The sequence below is a fragment of the Emydura macquarii genome, unplaced genomic scaffold (assembly GCF_026122565.2).
Source record: "Emydura macquarii macquarii isolate MOO-44397 ecotype Brisbane River unplaced genomic scaffold, CSIRO-AGI_Emac_v2 contig_1253, whole genome shotgun sequence".
NCBI lineage: Eukaryota > Metazoa > Chordata > Testudines > Chelidae > Emydura > Emydura macquarii.
Genome location: NW_027131390.1, coordinates 8975374 through 9002384, shown reverse-complemented (window position 1 = coordinate 9002384; position 27011 = coordinate 8975374). Strand labels below are relative to the sequence as shown.

General features: G+C 38.3%; 1 protein-coding gene across 4 annotated transcripts in view; it reads right to left on the bottom strand.

Moving 5' to 3' along the window:
- The window catches only part of AFF2 (ALF transcription elongation factor 2), a 477143-nt gene that overhangs the window by 345560 nt on the left and 104572 nt on the right, over positions 1–27011 (bottom strand). The gene's annotated exons all lie outside the window — the stretch shown is intronic.

Below are 27011 nucleotides of genomic sequence, written 5' to 3'. Positions count from 1 at the left end.
GGAGCAATTCACGCATAAGAACATAAAAATGGCAATAATGGGTCAGACCAATGGTCCATCTAGCCCAGTATCCTGTCTTCTGACAGTGGCCAATGCCAAGTGCTTCAGAGCGAATGAACAGAAAAAGCAATCAAATGATCCATCTATTGTCATCCACTCCCAGCTTCTGGCAAACAGAGGCTACGGACACTCAAAGGATGATGTTCCATCCCTGTCGATCCTGGCTAATAGTCACTGATGGACCTATCTTCATGAACTTATCTAGTTCTTTTTTGTTCTGGCCTTCACAACATCCCCTGGCAAAGAGTTCCACAGGTTGTCTGTGTGTTAATGTGAAGAAGTACTTCCTTTTGTTTGTTTGAAACTTGATGCCTATTAATTTCATTGGGTGATCCCTAGTTCTTGTGTTATGTGAAGGAGGAAATAACATTTCCTTATTCACTTTCTCCTCATCAATCAAGATTTTATAGACCTCTAACATATCCCCTAGTCGTCTCTTTTTCAAGCTGAAAAGCCCCAGTCTTTTCAATCTCTCCTCACATGGAAACTGTTCCATAGCCCTAATCATTTTTGTTGCCTTCTCTGCATCTTTTCCAATTCCAATATATCTTTTTTTTAATGGGGCAACCAGATCTGCATGCGGTATTCAAGATGTGGGCATACGACCAATTTACATAGAGGCATTATGATATTTTCTGTCTTGTTTTCTATCCTTTTCCCAATGGTTCCTCACTTTCTCTCATAAAACACCACCTCTCCGAATTGTTGTTTTAGGTTGTCAGTAGATGCCAGAAGACTGTAATTTATACTTGGTTCATGTTTTCAAGATTATTTTCACAGTTATAAGGAACAGAAACAACTTTTTAAATGAAAGTTTAGATTCTTGAGCTCACTCCTGCAGCTAATGAGCTGGAAATCCTTGGCACATATTGTGGCTATTGAAACACAGAATATAAGGGGCTCTGTCTATATTTTGTAAACAAATGAATTATTTAAAGGGGCATTACCAAGCCGTTTAGGCCCAGAATATGACCTAGGTTAAGCTGCTATTAGCGCCCCCTAGATTTGCAAATGTATATACATTTTCATGTTGATCAGTCAGTTATTAAGTAGCTTAAAGAAGGCACCTAACTGGCAATAGCGGCAACATTGCATTGACATGTCTTTGCTTTCTTTTTTTTTAGAGGCTTGTGCTTTATTCACAACAAATAATGAGGCCTGTCTCATTCACCCAAATATTAACCATACCTTCTGAGAGGTATATTAGCTTGCTGTTAATTTTAGTAGTGCAAATCCCTCATTAAAAATGTTTTTGTGTATTTGTCAAGACACAGAGGAAACCATTGCAAAGTCTAACCCAAACATGGCTATAACCAAGTAGAGTATCTTGCACATATGCAATAAACTAATTACTCTTACATCTCTTTCTCCAGAACTGTGATCTTATAACATACTACATGTATAAACACCACAAAATTTAACTCAGTACTTTCAACTCCAAACCATAGCCATCCAGTCATAGCCCAGTAAGCTAGAGATGTAAGCAAGCAAAAAGAATTGCCATCTTGAAGTCGGTGCATCACGCGCTTTCAAAGGTCAATAATATACATGGACACATGAACAAATCAGTTCAACTCATGTAGCCATTTCAGGAGTTTCATCATGAACTCACGTATGAAACAAGTTCCTAAGTAATGACAAACACACAATGTCTAGCTTTCCTATGATAGGAGGTACTTTAAAAATAAATAATCTGGCATCGTGTTCTGAGCCATGTTCAGTTTGTGATATCAAACGTGTTCTCTACTGAAGTCCATCGCACATTCTACATCTGTTGGTGGATGCAGTTTGACTTTGTCCACCCCAACTGCCTCTTCACATTCACTCCTACTTGAGAGGAGGCCAGCATAGTACTGTTTCACAATTATAGAAAACAAGAGTCAGTTTCCAGGCAGATACAACCTCTCACTAATATAATACAATATTTTTGTAATATGAAATTGCCATTAAACCATCCTGCCCTTCTTCAATCTTTTCTTTCTTCAGAGTCTTGATTGCACTACAGTCCCAATTGTCCTAGCTACAGCAGTGTACAAACATGGTCCTTTGCGAACAGAGTTCCAGCTTCCCTTGACAAACACACAACTGTAGTTTGTTGGGAGGCTTTGGGGGAGGGAGGAAGGGGTATGAGAATCATTATTCAAGCTGTTATAAAACCACACTACAGGCTACCACAGGACATCAGTATTACCAACTCTGAGGATTTTATATCAAGTCCCATGGATGTTTGAGGTTTTTCTTAAAGCCCCACTTCCTGGAGTCAAGTGAGTGTGTGCAGATCTCAGTTCTCATTTTTTCCTTAAGTATGTTTCCAGTTCATTGCGGCAGGAAAAAAAAAAAAAAAAACTTGAAAAAGTGATCCGAGTGTAACCAAAGGGCTCAAAAACCAAAAGACAAGACAACTTCCGAATAAATTACTTTAAAAAAAAAAAAAAAAAACCTCATGATTTTAAGCAAAATCTCATTATTTTGTGAGGTTTGCTTAATGAGTTTTGAATGCTTGCAGCTGGCAATACCTGGATATAGCTTGGCTCATATGGTTCTCAGAGAAAAAAGAAAACTGTCTCTCTGCCCATACTGATCAGAAAAAAAAGCCAGTTAAACCCCTGAGTGCAAAAAACATGTTTAAACACAGTTTTGGCTAGCACCAGTTCCAAAGCGGACAGAGGCTAGAGCGAAGTTATTCAATTTGCATCAATCATCATCTCCAGTAACTAACTTCATAAGCTGTATTACCACTGTTGTGAAAAGATGACCTCTTCTATATGTTTAAGGGAATTTTTAAATTACAGAGACGGACTTTTCATCCATTTTTGTCTTGGCTATCTCAAACGCTTTGAACAAAAACCTCCTGACCCTTATTCAAGCAACTCATACAACTGAGATGAAAAGGAGTATTAGTGTAAGTAAAAGCAGGATTTGGCCCATTATCAATAAAAATAGCACTCTGTAGTATGTAAACACGAATAATAACAAAAACCGAGTATTTTGAAGCTGTAATTGCATGCAATATTTAAATGACCCCCCATTAGAACAAAGGCATTAACAGAAACAGTCATTTTACAAGAGAGAAAATAAAAGCACTGATTAGAACTGATCATACAATAAAAGCAGACATTTACAAAAAAGTTCTGCAGTGATTTCTATATCCATTTAGCAGAGAATAAATCAAATGCTGAATATTTTAAAAATATTAATGTTAGTAGAAGGGGTTAGTATTCACACTTCCTCCAAAGCATGTAAATGTGAAGAACAGAATTTATAATACAAGCATTGTATTGTAATTTAATTTAACCATGAAACTAATTTCTGTCTTCAACATTTTATGTTTTATGGTATGAAACACAACATTATTTGCTGCTATAATGTAGTTTATTTAACCTTAACCTGATGTGGTCCAACAGTGAGCATGGATACATTCAAAGTGTTAGTAATAGGACATGCCATGCTTATTAAAATTTCAGTTGTGTTTCCCCATCTCCTTTGGAAAGTTAATGAATTAATGAATCTTTAAAGGACAGTCAGGGAGGCCTTAAAAAGACAACGCCTTTTTGAATAAGGACAGAAAGTGTCAGATTACAACTTAATGACTTCAGAATAATGGTAATTTCCCTATTTTCCTCACTTGCCTTAGCTCAGCTAATGGCTTCATTAGTGTCTACACTCTCCAACGAATAGATGACCATGTCGCATCCATCTTAGTCACATCACAATAAAATCAGTTAAATACAATTCAACTACCTGCCTTCTGCCAGTCTGTACTATGAGAGAGAATTAGCAGCACAATCGATATTGAATCCTGTGTATCAGATCCCCCCCTTTTTTGTTTTGCTTTTAATCAAGCAACATAACAGTGAGTGTATTCCTGAAATGCTATTTAACTAGTACAAATTTTATGTTGATTAGATAACTACAATCAATCAAAAAAGGAGACAAAATGAAGGGAATGACTTTTCCTTTATTTACTATGCACTGCTCTACAAACAAAATCTACCCACACATTTGACCAAATTGACAGATTACCTCAAAATCAGCACAGTCGTGTCAAATACTTCCTGTCACTTCATAAACCAATATGTCATTTCACAACTGGTCCAATTACATCGCTAAGTAGCTCTCTGTTCATTCATAATTTGGATTACAGGAGTATCTAAAGATTCCAGCAGAGACTGGATCACGTTATACACACCACCTTGTACAAACCTAATGGGACAGTCCTTGCCCCGAAGAATTTATAGTCTAATCTAATGACTCTAACCTAATCGAATCTTGAGTTTGTGTTTCTCCAACCACTGACATAAGTGCTAGATTTTACGTTTTTATCGTTCTTTTTTTAAAACAGCCATTTCTTCAGATGTCCCAAAGGCTGATGGAATCAACAGGAAGACCTCCACTGACTTCAGTGGGCTTTGCATCAGTCCCTCGGTCTCTTTTTCTTGAAATTTTGCATGTTTCTCCTCACACTCTTCTCTGCTTTCCTGTGCAGCAGACTAAGCACAGAGGCGCCCTGAAGTTCAGCAAAAAGGAACCTTCACTATTGAAAGGCTCTATCACATAACTATAGTTTGGCCGATCATATTCCTGCAGGAGGATTTAAACGTGGACAAGGAAAGTCCCCTTTTCCTCAAACACGAGGGAACTTCACTGATGAAGGCCTTTGCCAAAAAGACTTGCCTGGAGAATTTCATCTCTTTATTTTTTTATTCCAAGCTGAAAAAGTCTTAATAGGGGCTGAATACCTTCCACAATCTTCAGCAGCAGGGAGTCAGTATCTATCAGTATACGCTGCATAGTAACTGGTTGATTTCACAGTATCAGCAAAGAGAATTGCCTCAAGATAATATATTCATTTGGATACTCATGTTGATGCTGCCATTCTAGATGCCCTTTAAACAACTGCCTGCTCCTTCCCTACAGTCACCATTGTTGAACATTTTAGTGGCCTTTTCTTTTCTTTTCTTTGCCATCTTATGCCAAAAAGAAGAAAAGCTTTTCCAGTGTCCCCAGGGTAACTACTCGTGCAGAAGGTAAGGAAGCTGAATAGCACTAAAATGTGCTAACTGAATTCTACAAGCATACGGAAAGGACATGGAACAAGATCCTCTACCGATTTTCCACCTCGGGATCCTACCGAAGGTTGTAAGTGAATTCAGATGTTTCTGGAAAATTGGATTCTCCTTGCATTGGGCCTGCCATTATGTTTCTTAAAAGAAGAATAGTTGCATGCCTGATGCTGAAGGAGTTTTTCCCCACTGTCCCATCATGCAGTCTTTGCACAACCAAACTCCCACAGAAATTAATGAGAGTTCAAATGTAGTTCAATGTGGACGCGTTCACCTCTTTTATCACATCAATTGCTTAGACTAAGCTTGTCGTGGCAGGGACTAACATTTTATTACATGTGTGTACAGTGCATAGCACAATGGGGGCCTGATCTCTTTTTGGGTCACAAACTGATATATAAGGCCAGCACTGACCAGCACATAAGATCTTCCAGTCTAGTCTGTCCTCCTGTATAACATAGGACATAGAATTTCACCATCCCTCTTGGTGCTGCTGCTACATCATTATCATCACCATCATAAAAATCAAGATGCAACTTCCATGAACATGTTCACTAATATTTCATCCCTTTTTTTCCCCCTACCAACATTAGGTGAAAAAGTTGGTCAGAATGTACATTTCAACATTTTTCAACCAGCTCTACAATGGTCAAAAATAGGGTGCAATTTTCCCTATAAAATGCCTTTTTTGGTGAAATTTAAAATTTTGACATATTTCAAAAATTTTCCAACAGCTCCAGTTCTAACATATGCATTTGTAGACAGATAATCTTACCGGTTCGGAGTAGCTCCTTTCTACTCCCTGTCCTCTTGTTGCTATCTGCTTCCTCTCCCCATCATTACCGACTGGAAGAGCACCTCATTACAAGGCAAAAGATACAAGTGGGAGATTACTGCTTTCAGGTAAATTTAAAAACACAGTTGCCACTTTTCTGTTAAAATTACTTACAAACTAGTTTTACGCAGAGCATAGGTCCCCTCAGAATAGCCTTGCTTAGCATGCAAGTGCATTATCTGCCTAAACTCTGCTTTTCTGATTAAAGTTTTGTATTTAATTAAAATTGTCTTTAATTAAAATGCAAATATTCTAGAACTTTAACAATAAATTGTTTACACTAGACTGAGAAACAGCCCTCAAAGGCTTTGGAAAAATAGTTTCAGTTGCAAGCTGTATATTCAGACTTCACTGTTCAGTGAAAATGGATAAAGATCCTTTCTCTCTCTCTCCCCCCCCATTGGTTTAATCTGTTCTAAACAAATGTGAAGATATCCCAATTTGTATCTAGAATTCATGTACAGAGGAAACAATTCCCAAAGTTATCAGCCATTCAACAGATAATTAGGACAGTTCAAACTATCTTTTGTATTTTAAACAATTCTTTCAGCCAATTTTGTTGACAGATTTTATTACCACCACCAAAAGACAGTGAGTTAAAGGAATAGTTCAAACACCCTCTTTAATAGGTAAAGAAGAGAGTGAGTGAGTGTATTCAAGAGACATGTCTGTATTATCCTTCTTTGGCCAGAAACATCCCGCTACAAGTTAGAAAATAAACTGCTCTGTTTACACAAGAGCAGGGTTCAGATACAGCAGATATAGTTGTCTCACTTCTTTCTTTTAACATGCACAAAGAGATGCTGCACCACAGGATTTGATTTATAGCAAGCCTGAGTGTATACTTTCCAGTTCCAACAACTGTGTTCTCTATTAAGTGTTTTGACTCAAAGGTGAATTACATTCATGACCAATTCATAACCATTCACTGCTGGGGATGAAACCTGAGCCGTTGTAGTTAGTGTGACTTAAGCTCTCTAAGAAATAACAATTATTTGAAAACCTCAACTTTCTTTCCAGCCGACTTACCAGAGAAACCTAAAATCTGGCTCTAGAAACATCAGCGCAGTAACAAAGATTACAATTAACTGTGGTTTGCAAGGAAACTCACTGACTTCCGAAGCTTTATTTTAAAACCATTGCATTTAAAAAAAACAACAACAAAACAGTAAAAAGTCCCTGGGAAGTTTTAAAATTTATTAGAAAAATATTGGAGTATATTTATCATCATTTTATTTTTCAAATACTGAAGTAAATTGATGCAAGTTAAACCAGAAAATGTAAAGACTATTTAAAGAGCTTGCAAAATCCATTTTAAGAAGCCAGTAAAACAAATCAGATGTTGGAATTTTTCACTGAAAGTTCTTTTTAAAATAATGGCATAAATATGTTCCCAATGGAAGTCCCATAAAGTATTCTTTTTCTCTCAGGGAAATTCTTAGAAAGACCACTTGCTATAAAATTTGTATTTCCTAAATTCATTGCAGATTTGAGAAACTAAAATTAAATAAATTACCACAATTTGACACTATCTCCTTCATCATAATTCCAGATTTCAGTCCAAAAGCCATTACTTAACTTGCACATCATAATTTACACACGCTTTTACACAATAATTTTAGATCCAAGAAAAAGTTTGTTTTCCTTTTATAATTACCATGTGTCAAAATGTTTAATCTCTGCATCTGAAAAACTGGAGCTGGATTCTTTCTAGAGGCAGAGGTCAAGAGCTCAGTTTTACTCAGTACATGAGAGTAAGATGGTGGACCTCAGCGTATGAAAGCAGCGGGCAGCGATTAATAATAGAACGTTGCAAAGTGAGGTAAAATTAAAAATGGGACAACACTGAGGCCCATGCTAAATGAGACCCTGATTCTGCATGATTGGGTCCCAATTCTGCAGTTTCATAAAACTTGTGGCAGGCAACCGAAAATATATTGCTTACTTATTTTTAATACAGTGTATGATTGCTTAAATGTCTGCTAAAATATACACCGGTAGCATTCTAAAGCAAGACTGCTTGAGCACTGCCATTTCTACCCGTATAATTGTCACTGTAACTCCCCCCACCCGAGTGGAATGCCATAGGAAATTCTCTGACCTTATATCTCGGTTTCCTCATTGCTGTACATATTGCTAAATAAATCTTAGCAGAGTGCACAACAGTGTCATCTACAACCAATTACCATCATAAATTGCTTTGTAAACACCCCACAATAAAACAATTTATTTTAGCGAATAAAATCCGTCAGTCCAACATTGAGTTTAAATATAGCAGGAGATCCACCTAAGCCACAGCAGCATTTAATTGCCACTCACTTTGCATAATATATACAAATTAATGTAGATTCAATAATTAGCATTTTCATATGGTTTATTGGAATCTAAAAAAGACATCAAACTATATGGGTGTTTGAGCAATCTGAACATGTTTAAACTATTATTTTTGGGAGCCACTGACAACTTGAGTTAGCCTTCCACAAAAAATGGGGACTATAAAAACACATTGACACTAGTTTGTGCATAGGGCCTTTCCCATAAATCTAAATCTAGATTTTTATTAGGTGCTTCTCCAGTGTTACGGATCAACACTGAGCAATATCCTACGTGTCCCATTCATTATAATCAACCCTCACTCAGTTAAGTGTCATTCATTTATGAAGAGAAACTTTCAGGGCACATGTAAGGAGCACAGATTGTGCTGATGCTGTTCAGGCAAGTCTGCACTAACTTCCCCCGACAGGTCCCTATCAACATGCCTCAATACTGTTTCAGTGAGCCAATCCTCCACGTTCATTCAACGTGACTTCTCGGCTAAGAAAACTCACCTGTAAGAGTCATTTCTCTTTATCTGGCACCCAAAGAGCCAGTTTCTGCCACTATTCAGGCCCCACCTCTTCTTAGCATAACAACTACCTTAAGAGCTGTGCTACCAATGGCTCTAAACCACAAGAGCTAATGCCATGGTGTGGCAATAGTGGAGACAGTATTAACTTCCATAGCAATGTGCCACAGGTTTGTCCCCTTGCCGGGCGGGGGAGAAGAAGAGGGAAAAGTTGCATAATGTACAGCATCTCCTCTGCTTCTTTCTTCCTGCCAACCACCTAGAGAAATATTAATGCAGATGGGCTTCTGTGAGCATGCAGCACTCTTTTCTCTCTACCTGTCTTCTAGCCTTTTATTCTTTTGCTCCTCTCCATGCAGTGGAATTCAGAGGGGGAGGCATCTGGCCCACTAAGTGGCACTTAAGGTGAAGAAACAATTTGAAGGAGCAGTGAAAAGGTTGTACGCCATTAAATGTATTATACAGGGCTTGCTCCTGATCTCATTGATGTCAGTGGGAGTGTTGTTATTGACTTCAAAACAGAGCAGGGCTCATCTTGTATCTTCGTGAAGGCTTGCACTTAGGTCCATCCGAACAAGCAATTTTTCTGATGCTCTAAAAGAGTCAGGGATTAAATCAAGCCCTCTCACTAATCTGAATTTTGGTTTCTAGTGCTGTGATCCAAACCGAGTAGCCCAAGAACTGCTCATTCCCAATCATTATCATGAAGTAGCGATTTGGTTTCCTTAGCTCCTGTGATTTATTTGATAAAGAAAAGTCTGCTGCAGCATCAAAAGTGAATGAGGTTACTTTACATGACCATCGCACTCTGGAATTCCTTCCAGCTTAGCTTCTCCAGCAAAGGTAGAAACTATTTTAAATTATAGTATATAACCACAGTGTGTCCCTGACACCTAGGCAGGTTCCTTTCAGTTTAAGAGATCAACAACTAAGCTCTTCCTTCAGAAGCCGTCTCCTCCTAAAGGGTATCCTATTCATTATTACCCTATTTCCAGTTTCCCCTTCTTGGCAGAGGCACATTAAAGGGCTCTATCAGCAAGGTTGCAATCCTGCCTCAGTCTTTCTGAGAAGTTTCAACCTTGTTTTAGGACTAATCAGAGACCAGAGGCTGGGATGGGAAGGGCCTGTAACGATCTTCCATTTTGCAGGCTGATTCTAGAACTGTAGCTATTTTGAGGTTTTGTTTAGATCTGTCGGGCAGCTTTCATACTGTTGATCATGTTGTTTTTCTAACCCGCCCTGAACATCTGTTGGCTCTTTCAGAGACTGCATAATCCTGTTTTTTCTTTTATGTATTTCACTGCTATCCACTGGCTTTAAAAAATAATTAATATTACAAAAAGACACAGAAATCCAAATAACTTAATTTCATACAGTACAACAAATTCACAAACACAGTTGCTTCTTTTAATTGCAACATGATGCCAAAAAGACCTGCTCACACCAGATTTAAAGGCAGGGTGAGAAGGAAAAGGTGATGATAGACCCTGGTTTTTTCCATTATATGAATGACTGTTTCTACAAGATGCTAGATTGGCAACCCTGATCAACTGAAATACACTATTTAGCCGCAGAACAGGTAGACTATGGGAAACAGCAGTGCGAGCTTTGTAGAGGGAAGCTCAGACTCAGATCTCAAGCTCTTTGCTAAGGCTGCCAACGAGCGTGATAATTAGTGCCAACTGTGGTGGCGGATCTTGTGACATTGACACTGGGAACAGCTCTGAGACGACAATTACTTTGCACAGGCCAACAAACAGCTATCGAATGGTAACAAGTTTTTGGTCCCTGCCACACTGGGTTGGAGTCAAACCTAAAAGACAAAAAGGCACGTATCTTCTTGGCCAGTGAGTCTCCTTACCTAGTGATTATACAACAAATAAGATGGTGAGGTTGACAAGAACACATTTTAGCAGCACTAGGATTATAAAAGTGCTCGGGTTCACTGAGGAGGATTGCTCCTTCTTAATTAATAGAGATGAACTTTGTATATGCCTGGATTTCCTCCAGAAGGACAGCAGATTTGGGATTTCCTGAATACCATTTGAAGTCATGTTATCTACAGAGCTTTTATTCATTTCAGTCCTTCTTTTCATACGTATCTTCCACTGAAAGGAAAAAAAAAAACATGCACCAACTGCTGGGCCATTTAAATCCAAACAATGTAGATGTCTTATTAAGCATTTTTAAAAGGGTTGTCTTAGGGAATTCTATGTGCTGCATTTCTAAGGTTAACTTTATACACTGTAAAGTGTCTTGGGATGCACTGGCATGAAAAAGACGGACGAAAGTACTGCAAGATTTCACTGAATGTGCATTGTATTGAAATATGAACAAGTAGACAAACACTGGCAATAATATTAATGCTTAGTAGAGCACTGGAATTGTTTGAATGCAAAATTTTAGTAGAAAAATGACCTTTTTTTCAAAAAAGAAATTTTTCACAAATAAAATATCAACATTGTTTAAATTTTACATTTTGGGTAAAAAAAAAAGTCTTTTTTTTAAACAATCAAAAAAATCAGGCTTTTTTAAAAAATAATTTTTAAATAGGTCCATTTTACACAATTTTAATAAAAAAAAAAACCTAAAATTTTCATGAAAGTAGCTTTCTGATCCGCTCTAGTGTTTAGACTATATGTATATCAACTAATGTTTTGCCATAGATTTTTATGGGTACTTTGAATGAATCGAGAATTCTGGCATGTGCTCAGGGTTTCAGTTAGTATCCAAGGGTTTAATTTTAAATACAAGAAACAACGTGTACACCTAATTCCCCTTCCACCTCTGAAAATCATGGAGTAAACTATGCCAATCACCTATGGGGACTCAATCTCAGTGGGTGAAATTCACCCATGATGAACAGCAGCAGCATTTATAGATTCAGCAGCCTCAACAACTATTGCAAATGGCAGGGTTCCAGGGTTCTGGAACAGCAGAAAGGAGAGGAGAGGCTGTGCAGCAAACTCTGTGTCTGGCTTTTGGTTGGAGAAGTGGTGGATTTTACTGCCACAATCCGTCCAGTCTCCACCCATATATAGCCCAGTCACTCAAGCTTTCTGGGCTTGATCTAAACGCCACTGGAGTCAGTGAAAAGACTCCCCCTGACTATACAGAGATACAGAACAGGCCTCATGGAGGTGGAATGCACTTGGACCAGAAAGATTGAACACCAGCTCAGAGGTCTTATATATGCAAATCTTTATATATATATATATATAAAAAGATGAAGTAGCTTTTGCTGAATTCCTAGAGTAGCCATAGTGAAATGATGGCTATCAAACAGACCAATACCTAGTGCTGGCTGGACTTACATCCATCAACCACACAATCATCCATCTTTTTATTAGAATAATATGTAAAACAAAATATGGTGTAGAAGAGAGAGAAAGAACTCACATTTACCTACACTATGGAAGGGAAAATGTTACTTGCATTCTAAGTTTGTTTAAAAACTAAAACGACAAAGGGGTACAATGTGTTTTAATAGCTTTAATAGCTTACCTAAATGGTAACTATATTTTCTCAACAGCTTTCAATTACGGACTGCACCCTCAAGAAGATTAATCTTTTCTACGGTGTCTGTTTCTAATCCAAAAATATTTCTTAGTAATTCAACTGACAACATTCATTGCGTTTATAAATAGCCTGAAATGCAGAATCATTTCACTGTTTAAAAATCATAACTAGGATTTTAACCCCCAGGTGATGTGTGTATGTCCTTCAATTTCTATGAGTCATATAAAGTAAATCTCATGGAATTGATGGAGTAGAAGGAAGATTTTTTTTTCTAGCTAGTCATGCTTCTGAACTAATTGATCCTCATGCCTCTCAAGTACTAATGTATTTTCAGTTCTATATTTGTCAAGAGGGTTCAATTACATTTTGTTTTCTCACAATGGTCTTTCTTTCAACTGTAGGTCAAGGCAAAAAAATCAACTCAGACAACTGGCTTTACATTTTCACTCCAGAGCTACTACAACAAACAATTTTAAACTAAACAGACAGGAATGTAAGCTTCTCAATTCATTTTTTTTTTAAATCAGAAGGAAAGACTTATTTTATTCATGATGAAAATATAGACAGTACAGATAGCTTAGACGGCCAAGTCATGGAGAAGCCTTTCTGTGCCCTCATATGTCAAATATGAATACCAATACTTCCCTACTTCATGAATGCTGTTATGGTTGATTCATTTACGTTGTCAAGGTGCTTTGAGATCCTGGTGTCACAAGTGTTATCACCAAGGCATAGGGTATGTGTGGAAGAGATCAGATATATGCACATATTACTTTAGTTAAAAGATGAATAATTCCATTGTGAGTAGTCTTTCAACTCTGTTGCCAGATTGACTGTGTGTACATTTGTGTGTTTTATGCCTGCCCCAGTTTTTACAAAGAGAATGCCTTATTAGTTTGCTCTGGATTGGAAAATTCAAAATCCTCTCTTCTGCCACTGATTGCTCTGTCCTCTTATACCTGTCGGGCCTTCACTGGGCTGCCCCAGAAGTTGCCTTCCAAGAACAATCAAGGCTTTTTTTGTTAATCCTGATGGTGAGAGGAGATCTCCCTACCCACCCATATCACCCCTGACATACAACCAATTGTGGGACTGGAGAGGGCCTTTATCAGTCAATCACATACTGGAGGCAGCCCTCGCTCCTGCCCTCTTCTTTCCATGAGGTTGAGAGGTTTCAGCTCAGGGATTTGTTTGTTCTGGACATTGTTTGAAGGGTGACTGAACGTGGCTGATTTTACTGCTGAGTTCTGTGATATACAGTTCTACTTAATGAATAAAACTGCAGCCATCCACTTAAACCAGTGGTTCTCAATCTCTTCCTTACCATGACCCCATATTACAATAGAAAGCAACTTTGCGGACTCTAAAGAAAAAGGAGGGTGATCATGGCCACCAGGACCTGTACACAATCCCTATGTTAAGTGTCCATGACTCCAACCAGAACCACAAGAGTAGTCTTCATTCTTAGCCTCTCTATCTATCTAGGCACTTATACTACACTAATCGCTGCAATATCAGAGCAGCAAACACATACAAAACATTACATTATCTCTCTATATCTATAATTAGTTTCTCTTTTGTAAAAAGTGGAACAGGGAGTCAAAGCCCTGAAAGATTACAGATACCCATCTTCCTAAGCCTGACTAAGCCTTAACACACAACAATTATAAGATGGTAAACAGCGGTAATTGTACACTAAATGTCTTTTTAAAGAGCCAAATGTGCATTTAAAGTTTAGCTCCCACTCACAGCAGCTCTAGAACAAACAGTAAATTAGTCAACAGAAAACTGAAAGGAAAAAAAAGCAACAACTAAAAAGGCCTGCAGTCAGTTCCCTAGGCAGGAAGCAACTGTGATTTGCCCCTTTCCCCCGGCCCCGTTTTGTAGACATAACCCATGATGGTTTCAATAAAAATATGCACCTGCTAAAGCACAAGATGCTCTTGTTATACAAAGTAAAGTCTAGTAATTACCACGCACTGATAGAAAAAGGACAACCCAGAGAAATATTCACCCTGCCAGTGCAAATGAGTTCATCTGCATTCTCCTTTCGCAACAGCTACTGTGCTTGTTTACATATTTAAAATTAGGGAGCTATTTGCACCTGTCGCTCTCAGAGGAGGGCAGACAGTTTCATGTCCATTATAATAAGCCAAAACTATTGGCTTCCTCTTTTCATTGGAACAGGTGGCCAGCACAGCAGAGAACATGCATGGCTATTTTTGTCCCACAATTACAAAGAGGGTTTCAGCCTCCAGCAAGGCTCAGTGTGCCACTTTGGCCTTGTCGACACTGCGATTAGAAGTTCCAAGATCGCCAGAATCGTGTTTAAACAGTGTTATCACTAGCCGGATTCCTATGCCCACTGTAGACTGGGTGTTTCCCTGCACCCCTCCGTAACCAGGTTATAAAGCTACTTTAAAGACCAAGTTACAGATACAATGATTCAGATTCAAATGTGGACATGTACTTTGGGTTAAACATACAATAGCTGAACACTAAGCCCCAAAGCCTGTTTCCAGTAGACGGCCTGAGCCCCTGAGGGTGCCTTGGGGAGTTTATTCATCAACTGTAAAGACCGACAGGCAGAGGAAACGCTACTCAAGGCTTGAGTAATCTCTACAGTAACTGTCCCCTCATCCTGTGCACACAAAAGGGAATGGCTGGTGACCCCACATATAGCAGGAGATCTACGACCTTTTCTCAGCCTGCTATTTCTCAGCTTCCCAAGCTCCTTTCGGCAGCAGTGAAAAGGGAGATCCTGCAAAGCTGGGCTTCATAAACCTGCATGGGAGTCAATATGGCTTGCAAGAGTCCTTGCAAGTCTTGCAATATGGCTGCAAGAGTCCTTGGTTTGCAAACAATAATAATATTTTATCAATGCCAGAACTTGAGCAAAGGCTGCTTATCCTACTAATTACATGGGCCATTTATAAGCTAAAAATGTAGCTGACATCGGGGCCTGGATGGCTCAGGGGATATACAGCCCATCACTTCTGGATTACCCAATTTAATTCAGCCCAGCTCAGGTCAGCAGACTCCAAAAATTGGTACAGTCTGGAGGTTGTTTATTGACATATGTGAAATGAGTTAATGGTCTCAGTACAATTTGAAGAGGTCAAGATTTCCCCTACCACAGAAACCCACGACTTTTTTAAGACTAATCGGACACCTGGCTAGCAGTTTCAGCAGAACTCAATAAATGAATAGGCATATGAGGTCTCAGAACATGAGACCTTCCGGGCTTCAGTTTGCCCCTTCATAAAACAGGGATAATAGCATCTTCCTACCTCATGGAATGTTTGTTGGGAACAAAAGTAGGGCTGGTCGAAAATTGGAATTTTCCACCGTGGACTCTAATATTAAAAAAAAAATGTCCATGTTAAATCAGGATGAGAAATCAAAATATCAATTTTTTTCTCCCCACAGAATAAACAGTTCGGGAAAAATCAAAATACTTCATTTCAGTTCAGCTCCACATTTAATGTGTGTCCCCTGATGAACCACAATGCCTCATGGGAGTTGTAGTTCAGGCACCTTATGCCCCCATCCTCCTCTATGGGCTGGGCTCTCTGGCTGGACTACATCTCCCCTGTTGCAATATGGTTGTGACTCACATAATGCACCATGGTCATTCAGCCAGAATAGAGACTGCTTAGGGGGACACAGAGCAACTTCAAGCTGACCTGAAATGAAACCTTTTGATTCAGTTTGGCAAACCAAAATGTCTCAATGCAGGTCAGCTTGCTCTGAAACAAAATATTTTGCTGTGATTTTCCTAATGGAATATTTTTGTTTTGCAGAAACTCTATTTTCCATCTGAAAAATATTTGGACCAAAAATTCCTGAACTGCTCTAGATTAAAGACCATGAGATGCTGAGATACTAGGATAATGAGGGCCGCCATACAGATCTATCCCTAAAACAAAATGGGCAGAGATTGTGCCTTCTTTTGTGTTTGCACCACCACCACAACAAAGAGGGCAGCATGGGCAACAAATAATATAATAATGGACACAGAAATACCTTCTCATCTCTCTTGGGTCAAGTCTGAGCACATTAAACGAACCTTGCTCCGCCAATGCCATTTCTCTAGCTAACCAGAGGACTTCATTCTCCAGAGCGGTCAGCCTTTCATGAACATTAAATTCACAGAAAAAAAATTAAAACATTAAAGACATGATAAAAATGTAGCTGACAAATGAAAAAAGATGATTGCTCTTGCAGCTTGCTGCAGCACGTTTGCTGCATGACAGTTCTCCTGCCGGATAAGCTGAAGATGCCATGTGCACCGATAGCAATACCTAATTGTAGAACACAAAAAAACTGTGCTAGAAATATAGCAGCCTTACCAAAAATTATTCGTGCCCTTAATTTCTTAGAAAGCTGCTGTTCTGTTTTTACATGCTTATTCTTTATTCTCAGACTGCTGGACAGTTAAAAACGTATTGCCTTCCTCCCTCCTCCAAAATCCCAAGAAGATGTCCTCATCTCAAGCACTAATAACACCTTAATATTAATATATTATTTTGCATTGACATATTTAAAAAATGAAAGATTTAAGTATTAATTAATGAATGCTTGCAACACCCTAGAGAGATGCAAAATGGATACAATAATATCCATTATTAAATGACTTACCACAGTATGAGAGGTAGAGTTAGGAATTGAACCAAGAAGTCTGCTCTAAGCAGAACTCCAGCTCTAGCCAATGGCAACCACTGTAGACTGACCAGGCATTATTTTCTTCAGTACGAAATTATAATATAACATTTATATTGTGATAGTGCCTAGAAGCCAAATGGGTTAGGCCCAATCGTGCTAAGCACTGTGCAAGCATATGGCAAATGATAGTCCCGGACCCAAAGAGCTTACATGGCACTACAATAATGCATTGGAAATGGTAGGGCTACATACTGTATTTTACCATACAAATTGATAATCACTTCTTGGAATATTGGGTTGGGGGGAGAGTAACTTCACTATGTTAGGAGAAATAGTAGGTGCCTCTTTGTATTTAAAAAGTCAAGTTTGAAAAGGTTTTAAAAAAGACTCCCTAAATCTGCTCAAAGGGTTAAAAATAGAGTAGTTCTATTAAAAAAGGTTTTAAAAGCAAGTTTTTACATTGAAGACAGCAGCTAGGCAAAGCCACACCTGTCAAGCCTGTTGAACTATTCTCTATTTAACCAGAATTTACATTTAATCCAGACAATTAATACAAGTCTTATCAGGTTCATGATAATTAGCACACTTATTAACAGCAGTGGCGGCAGCAGAAATGATGTCAAAGAAGAGCTTTGTTGTAGTGCTAACGTTACCACCAGAGACTTCTATCGGATCTTACCTGGTCATCCACTTACTCTTTTACTGCCAAAGAGAGCCACTTCCCCCTTAAGCCAGACAAATTACTATGACAAGAAGCAGACTTAGGGTAGCTGCCATTCACAGATCACTTTAAGAACTTAGGGGTCATGTGCTGATAAACTACTTGCTTTACTGATTTCTGTTGGCTTTATCCACAGCCAAACTGTTTTGCTTCAAGACAAGAACAAGTTTGTACAGTCCTTTTCTTTAAACATACTATTTGTGCCATAAGAATTGAGGGGTGGTTGGACCAAGAAATAACTGTAATCAATTAAAAAAAAATCTTCTGCTTCTGCTTCCCCCTGCCCTTTACAAACGCGCTGATCAGTACATGCAGACTTCTTAAAGCAAGAATCACTGTGCTTATCAATAAGGCCAATTTTCATAAATAAATCATTTTTTAAATAACTCTAGATTTTAATTGCATGTAAAGATCAACATTTTACAAGCACGATTATCTGTAGCTAGAGACACCCAAAAATGTTAGGCACTTTGGCCAGAGTTTTCAAATTTGGGCACTTGAAGTTAGACACGCAAATTCTCATTTAGGTTCCCAGATATAAGTGGCCTGATTTTCTTTTGAGCTGCAGGGGCACAAAAAATGCTAACACACACAAGTCAGAATTACAAGCAGAGGAATGTTTTAATAACTTGCAACTCAGAAGCTAGCTGGTGATTTATTTATTTTTTTTCTTCAGACTTTGAATTATATTCGCCATTGCCCACAGAACACACCTGGAAATTTTCAGGCCAAACCAATGTTGCTAGCCAAAACTAAGTGGGGGGTGAAAGTTAAAATCAAGGCAAATAATAAAACCTGCCGTCACTTTAACTATGGAGTGCACACAGTCTCTCTACATATTGTCCAACAATGGCACAAAAATTCAGGGCAAAGGGTTCAAATGCAGGCTGGCACTGTCCTTCCTTTGTCCAGCATCACTTACGAATTGAAAAAGCATGAAGTCCATGCATAGTAGAGCACAGATCTACAAGGGCCCTAATAAACAAACATGACAGAGAGCACTATAAATTGACAGTTGATTTGGATTTTGAGCCTTAACATTGGATTCCCTCGCGTTTCTATGTTTAAGACAGGCTCCTACCACTACTTTAATGTATCTGTTTTTGTAGTAGAATCTATAGAAGTGGGGAAACTTTGATACAAGCTGAGTTGAACTAGAGAAGGTGTTATTGGGCCATTTTTCTAAGACTACGCTTGAAGGACTGGTAGGAAAATTCAAAGCTTTGATGTTTTCATGAATTCAAAACAATGAAATACTTAAGGGTCTATTCTCACACTCACACACACAGAGAGAGAAGCATCTAAGTGGAAGAAATGTACATTTTCCATTTTGAGTGAGGACCTTTCACTCCTGACACACAAAGATGAGAGTGCTTGTACACACAGAACATCTACATGCCTGCACTGCAATGGAGCTGAGGGCTGCGCAATGAGCTAAGAACGTGAGAATAGACACGTTGAAATGCTTCATTTTGAGGGATCTCCAATCCTACCCATCAATAACCATGGGAGCATGCCTGACTGCGTGCACACTCAAAGGCTTACTTGTTTTTATTTTTATTAGTCATTTACTGAGTCATAATTACTATTTATTATTTAAGTGCCGACAATGAGCTTGTGAACCAGAACAGATGCAAAATATTCCGTATTAATGAGAAAATCAAAGCCTGTCTCATATTAGTAATTTCATACCATAGGATATCTTTATTTTTGCCAATAAGGCACAACAGTAATTAATACAACAATATTTTCCTATTGTTCAAAAAGAGTAAAGCTACTCAAGTCCTGGAGAATTTGCTGCTCCAGTTCTCCCCCCTACCAGCACAAAATACAATAAATACCATTGAAAAATTCCTATTAAAGAGAAACAGCTGCCAAATAAAATACAACGAATTGCCCATAAAAGGCCGTTTTCTGTTTATTCAGAACTACAGTCACTGCTTTCCACAGGAAAAAAAAAATACAGCGTGGCTCTGTTCTATCATATTTAAATACGTATGTTGTGTCTGTTGCATCAACCATCAGATAGAACCAAGCACAGAGAATAATTTGTGTACTAAGCAACAGAACCTTGCATTAGTTCACATTTTATTGCAGCATAATAGTTTTGATAACTACTCATATTACTAGATAGCAACTAACATTATGCATAATTAGCTCCTTGCTTGCACCCAAAAAAAATGCATCTTATGTTACAACGTATGAGAAAAATAAATGCTTTCTTACTTTCCAAATAATTTATATTTAAATCATTTTGCAATGTAAAACCTTAGAAAAAAGAATATAGGGCTCATGCAATATGCCAGATTGACAGGCCAGGAATCTGAAAATGTGTATAAATACAGAGAATAGATGTGCAATGCAATGCTGGCATTTACATCTTGTATTACCAGTTCCAGGCTCTAATCTTTAACTACATATTTTTAATGCAAGATCAGAAACATACTTCAGCTAAAATACATTATTTAATGTAAAACCGCAATAAAGGCCAGCTCCAGTTAGCTGAAAATTAAGGTACTGTTCATTCAGCAGCTGCAAATGGAAATCAATTCCCTGACCAGACAAACCAATTCACACTCACCACACAATTGGCCCCAAATTTGGGAGCCAGGAGAGCTCCTATACTTGAACAAACACTGCTGTCCTTTAAACACTGCTGTTCCACATCATGGAAATTTACTAACAACTAAAAACACACTTATGAAAAGCAACATGTATCTTCTCAGTTTCAGCAAAAACACAACTAAAGCAAAAAGGACTTAGCCATAACTATGCTGCTCTGTCAATCAGCAAAAGCATTGCGCTCTCAGAAAAAAGATGGCCAGTCCAGGCAGAAGGCACATGCTCTGGTCTTAACCAATCAACCTTTAGGAAAAATAATGCACAGGAATAGTTTGGTTTTGTAATGCTTTGTCTTCAAAATGACCAGCTGGAATCAGAGATGGGCCAAAGTTACACAATTCAAAATCAAAATTCAACCCCAATTCTGCATTGAGAGTTGTATGGATGGAACCTTGGATAGCACTCCACTGATTTCCATGGTCTCCACAGGAGTCCACCTCTCCAATTCCCAATGGAGGGTCAGGGGACTAGATTTCAACACCATTGAAGTTCCTGAGTGTTTGGTTGCAGCCTCTTAGATCAGGCTTTTACAGCGGGGTGGGGGGGCAAACTTCAAATTTCAGATAAAAATACCCATTCAGATTCCAGGCATGTTTGAAGATGGGCCACAGCCAGAAGTCTGAGACCAATCAAAACGCAATATCCATCAACAAAAGAAAATCTGAATGAAGATCTTGATGTTTCATCTCAGAAAGTCCTCAGAATGCTAACATGCTTCTCTGACTAAAAGAGCAGCTAATAAAGGGCCAGAAGCTGCAACCTTTACTCACGTTGCCATCATGTAGTTATTCTCTCTCTCTCTTACACACACACACACACACTCTAGATTTTCAAATTCAAATGGGCAGATCGCCTAATGCACGGGTGCAAATCAGTATTTGTGCACATCTGTAACTATTCTGTAAAATAAATAAATATACAGACATACATTTATGTGTAATCCATACCCACTTATATGTGATTAAATGAGTGACATGATGCACATGGAGAAAGTCGCACGTGCAATTTTGGCTGTACTGTAAATTAAGAGTCAGATGGATACTTCTGGAAGAAACAAATCCATTTAATTTCATTTTCTAGTAATTTGAGCAGAAAGAATCACTCTTCTTCGAAAAAGAAAACATATATTCTCCTACATTTTTGTACACCCTAAAACAGTAAATATTGAGACCATGTTGTTGGTGGAACAGGAGGTCAATGGAAACAAGACAGGTGAAGAACCTTTGACCAATGCCTTTGGAAAGACCATTTCTGACAGTTTCATCTCTGATGATAAGATCAGTGGAGGGAATGGCTTGGCTAACCAACGTCATGCCTTCACTTCCCAGAAGGACAGGAGCAACACTGGAGGCAAACTCTCCTTGCAATGGGCACAGAATGCCATGTGGGTTAGCGAATGTAAAACCCATTGATTTTTTTGTTTTTTAAAAGATTACACACACACACTTCATTTGTTCCTGGGTAGATACTTTGTCAGGTTCTAGCCTAAGGTGAATTTGTACAGCCTCAGGTTGATACAACCCCCCTGAAACTAGAAATTGTGATGTAACCTTACCACAGTTTTCCAGATACAGTGCACCTACAATACACAAACATGTACAGAAAATACACACTCTCAGACACTCTTGGGGATGAAAAGAGACTGGAAGAAAATGAGGGTTTTTTCTAATGAGATAGAAAGTGGCAGATGTAAAGATTTCATTCAACCAACAATCTCTTTTATGATATGAATAAACTACTAAAACAGATTTAATCCTTTATAAAATCAGATTATGAGAAGCAGACAAAATCACAACTTTATTCAATATGCCATTTTATCCAGTGTGACTAATGCATTATTTGTATGAAGTTAAAGTGCAGCTTTGGAAAACTATGAAATAAATCAAATGCTCTACTTTATGTAATCTTAACAGACAGATCCCATTAGGATTCTACTATGCATAGCTGTTGGTTAAAATCATTGACCAGTATCCTTATAAATTAATCAACTGAGGTAATGCTGGCTTGGCTGTCATCATTTGCTCCTAATCTACATTTAGAATTCACTTTAACTTTTCAGGCCCTTTGGAGGAGGTTTATCAATCCTCTATCCTTTGCTTCAGATATATGACTAACAGTAAATTGTTTACAAAAGCCCTGGTGCAATAGAACTGTATCATTAATGTCCTTTTCTTTCCATGGAAATGAGAGTATATATTGACATTACATTATAATTACTTAGAAAGATGTTAATCTTAACCAAACACACCAGTCTGACTCAGTTTTGATGAGACCTTTAACCATTTGCAGCTGAATTTGCAGACAGATTGGGCAAGCTTACACATGTGAGAATTGTTAAAAAAGGGGGAAAAAAACCCCAAAACCCTAGGATAATTCTGACCTACTGGATGAAATGCAACTAACAGAATGCACTTAAATTATGTATTTACAGTGGAGTACCATTTTGAATGTAGGTTCTCCAAACAGCTCTGATATATTTTCAAATATACCATTCCCGTGCTAATCTGTATAAGTTATGCAAGATCTGGCCAAATTTGTTGGATATTCTGCAAGATCCAGCCAAATTTGTTGGATATTCTGCAAGATTCAGCCAAATTTGTTGGATATACTGTGCTAGCCTGACACAGGCTGGAGTTGGATGACCTGATGGGTGTTTTTCTACTCCAACATCTATTATTATATGTAAGCCCTTTCCCCCATAAAGAAGGATAGGGAGAGAAAAAGAAGTTGCACCAAGGGAAGACTGCAGCTGAGCTCCCATGGTGCTATGGGGGTGGAGGTGCAGGAAGAGGGGGTGGGATGCCAGGGGTCTATTATTGCTGAAGATTTCCTACTGAAAGAGGTGAATAAGTCCAGAGATCCGAGACTCTTAGGGCCTGATTAGAGTCCACTGAAGTGAATGGGTAACTTCCATTGTCTTCAACAGCCTTTGAATTAGCTCCTTAGCGTAACTCTGCTGGCCTAAATGCAGTTACACTATTGGCACATGAAGATGATTATGGGTAAATATGCTTTCAATGGTCTACCCAATTGCCCTAAAATTATATTCTTGGTTTCTGCCAAAATGCATTTCCTGTTCTAAAAGCCTATCTTAGCTTTAATTTTAGAATTATACTATACAAAAAGAATCAATTTAAGCTGCATTTGCAAATTTCCAAAAACTTCTCCTACTCTTTCGGGACAAATACAAAGACCACAGAATCATTTGCTGCATCTTTTCCTTAGAATCTTGTGGGGAAACCTCACTAATAATTTTTGTATGATGAATAGTATGCAGTTTCTATATCAATTATATCATAAAAACTATTCTTGCTAGTGCTTGCTAAATGCAACATGGTAATTAGTATCCTCAAGTGGTATAAATAGAAAATATATTCCATCTAATAATATGTGTTAGAAAACCCAAGCCCTAGGTTAACCAGTGAAGCAGAAGTCTGTCGGGAACAAAGGCAGCTGGCTTGAAGAAAGAGTGGATATAGTATTCAGTAAGTGTCATATGCATGTTGTTTACTTAAGCCACAGTAGCATATAAAAAGCTTTCAGACAAGACTGGTGGTGAGGAAAAATTGTCTTGCCTTAAAAAGATACCACCATTCACTGTCCAAGTCAGCGCAGGCCACATAAAATATGCATGTCACATGTATATTATATAGACTGTGTACTCAAATGTGCGTTCTCTTATCACATCTTTCTTCCTTGGATATGTTTCTTTTATAAACTGCATTTTTTACTGCTAGCTTATCAGTCCAGGTACGTATATGCCCCAAATCACCAAAGGAATTTATTCTCATCACACATCTGTGCAGTAGAGAGTTCTATTAGCAGCGTAGCTGCATGGACAGAGCAGTGGACTGAGATTCAGGAGACATCAGCTCTATTCCTCGCTCAATTATTGGCCGCCTGTGTGACCTTGAACAATTACTTTCACTGCTCTGTCTCTCAGTTTCCCACATTTGTATAAATCCTTTGGAAAGCACTTGGAGATCTACTGCTGAAAAGTGCAATAGAAGAACTATGTATTATAATTGCCGTTTTACAGACAGGAAGCTAAGGCACAGAGGGATTAAATCGCTTGTCCAAGGTCACACATGGAGTTTGAGGCCACAGGTAACTGAATTTACATTTGCCAAGTCCTAGTCCAATGTCTTAGCCTCAACACCACACCTTCCCCCCACCCTCTCTCACACACACATGCACACACAATCTCAATCCACCTACCCCTCTTCAAAGACCAACTGGAAAAAATGGGTCTTGCACCACGCCCTAAAAGCCAAGAAAATCAAAGGCTGCTTTTAGAGTAAATATAAGCTTCAATTTTGTTTTCCAGTCACACCTAGATTTACAAAAGTGTTTAATTTAGCATATGCACTATATCTTTTAGAAGGCTACCTTCCCACAGACCATCAATTCTAAGGCCCAATCCACTTCCCATTACAATCAACTGAAAGACTCCTATTGTCTTTAATGGGAGTTGGATCATAATTGTCACAAATGAGTTTTCACGCTTACAGATAGAGAAACTCATTCCTGACCAATGTATCTGACAGAAAATATCAGGAAGAATAGCTGTTAGTGTATCAAATTAAAGACACTGAAGGAAAAAAAATTCTAGTACAGTATTAAGAACAACAGGCCAACGTTTTCAGAAGTGACTAGTGATTTTGTTGCCCACCTTGAGATGATTTTCAGAAATTGCTGAGCTCCCACTCTCTCAAGCCCCTTGAAATTCTCTCTCAAATTGGGTCCTCAAAAATAGAGGCACCCTAACTAATCACTTCTGAAAAATCTTGACCACCATACTCGCAAATATACATGTGACTAATGAAAGTAACGCAGAAATACACCATCGCCGTATTGCTGCAGCATCTTAGCTTCCCTTGTGGCATGACTTTCAGAAATAAATGGAAAATTGCAATTTCATCACAATTTAAAGTTGTCTGGTTTTTATCTTTAAAGGAATCCCATTTTCAAAGGGTTTTATTTGCTTTTTTTCTACTGCTATTTTTGCTTGCTAGTAAAAAAAGCAATGACCAAGGTCAATGACACAGTAAAGGGTAAGAAGGAATGTCTCTAAGACAGCAGTTTAAAAAATATCGTTGTTGGGCCTAACCAAACCACACTAACCAAAAGCCAGGTGTTCGAACAGATATTTATGGCTGAGGTCTTCTCTTTAATAAAGCCCCCAGGTTGCAGGAGTAGACAGCGAACTATTATCTTTAGAGTAAAAAATGTGTTACATAGGAAACATGCTATTCTATATGGAAGCTTTCCATTTATAAAGCCCACACGCCACCATGTGTTTAGCCTGAATGGAATCCTTCTACATTGTAATGTATTTACCTGCTCCTACCTTTGGATTGTTAACTATGCAGGGTGCTGGCCCAGTCATTGGGTACTGGTCTATAGCTTGGATGTCTGCTAAGGAAAATACTAAGCTAGGGTCTGATCCTTAAAACACTTACTACTGAGTAAAATGACTATTACCATGAGTAATAAGTACTGTGTTCGGTAGTAAGTGTTCGCAGGTTAGGGCGTCTAATGCTGACAGCAACAAAAACTAGAGTTTACTTATTTTGCAGTACCATGTACACCCACATACAAATTGCTGTAATAACGTTTGCCAACGGAATAACTGAGTGATTTCTAAACTTGTTTCTCTATCCCATTTCCTTCTTTGCTGTTTGTTAACACTCCTCTTCTATACAAACACATAATGAGTGGTGTATTCACACGTCAGTGTAACTGCTGGCTACCGTAGTGGTAGTACTCACAGTTCAGTTTCAATCATTGACCTTTGTTGGTAATTAAACGTAATGTATATAGTGTATACAATATGGCACTCTGATATAGTTCTCCTTGATGACATTCCCAGACTAGCTGCAATATGGGTCTCAATTCTGCTAAGTCAAGCCATATGCAATGAAGAAGCCAACATGATTTTTAAAATAGTATGCAGATATAAATTAGTAGCTCGGATCACATACAGAAAGCAATTCAACTGGTGGGGATGTCAACCTTTCAGTGGAGCACAGTTTGTCAAATCTTCGGACATGTATATAAAATCTAATTAAAATTATATAAAGTTTTACAGAAGAAGAAAGGAGGAGCTAGACTTTACCAGTCATAATAATCCACGGTATGGATCTGCTACTCCTAAGTTCAAAACAAGCCTCTTCCTGATTAAATACAATGTGTAGTAGTTGGAAAGTTAATAGGGCAAAGTTTTGGTTCTCTCCCTTATCTCGGCTCTCTAACGCCACATTATTTTTCAGCATTACGAGCTGAACCCTGCAAGCCTGTTCTATTATGTGCAGTTCTTTAATATTGCAAGTAGTCCCACTGAAATCAAAGGGCCTCCCACAGTAGTAAGAACTACACTTTCAACAGTTTGAAAGGATCAACTTCTAGCATATTTTCCAGAGTAGACGCCCAGCTATAGACCATTATCCACAAACTTGGTTTAACAATGCAGACTTAACATTAAATACTTGTAATTTTTGTACGCATCTTTGGTCAGCTCACCATATCATAAAAAGTTCTGTGAAATGGAGTTAAAATCCTGCTGACGTGATCCCACTTGACTTTCTCTCCGCCCCATTTTATGTCATCCTTTTATCTCTAGTTTTCTCCATTAGTCAGTAGATCATTAGGTCAGAGGGTTTGCGAGCAGGAGATACTAAA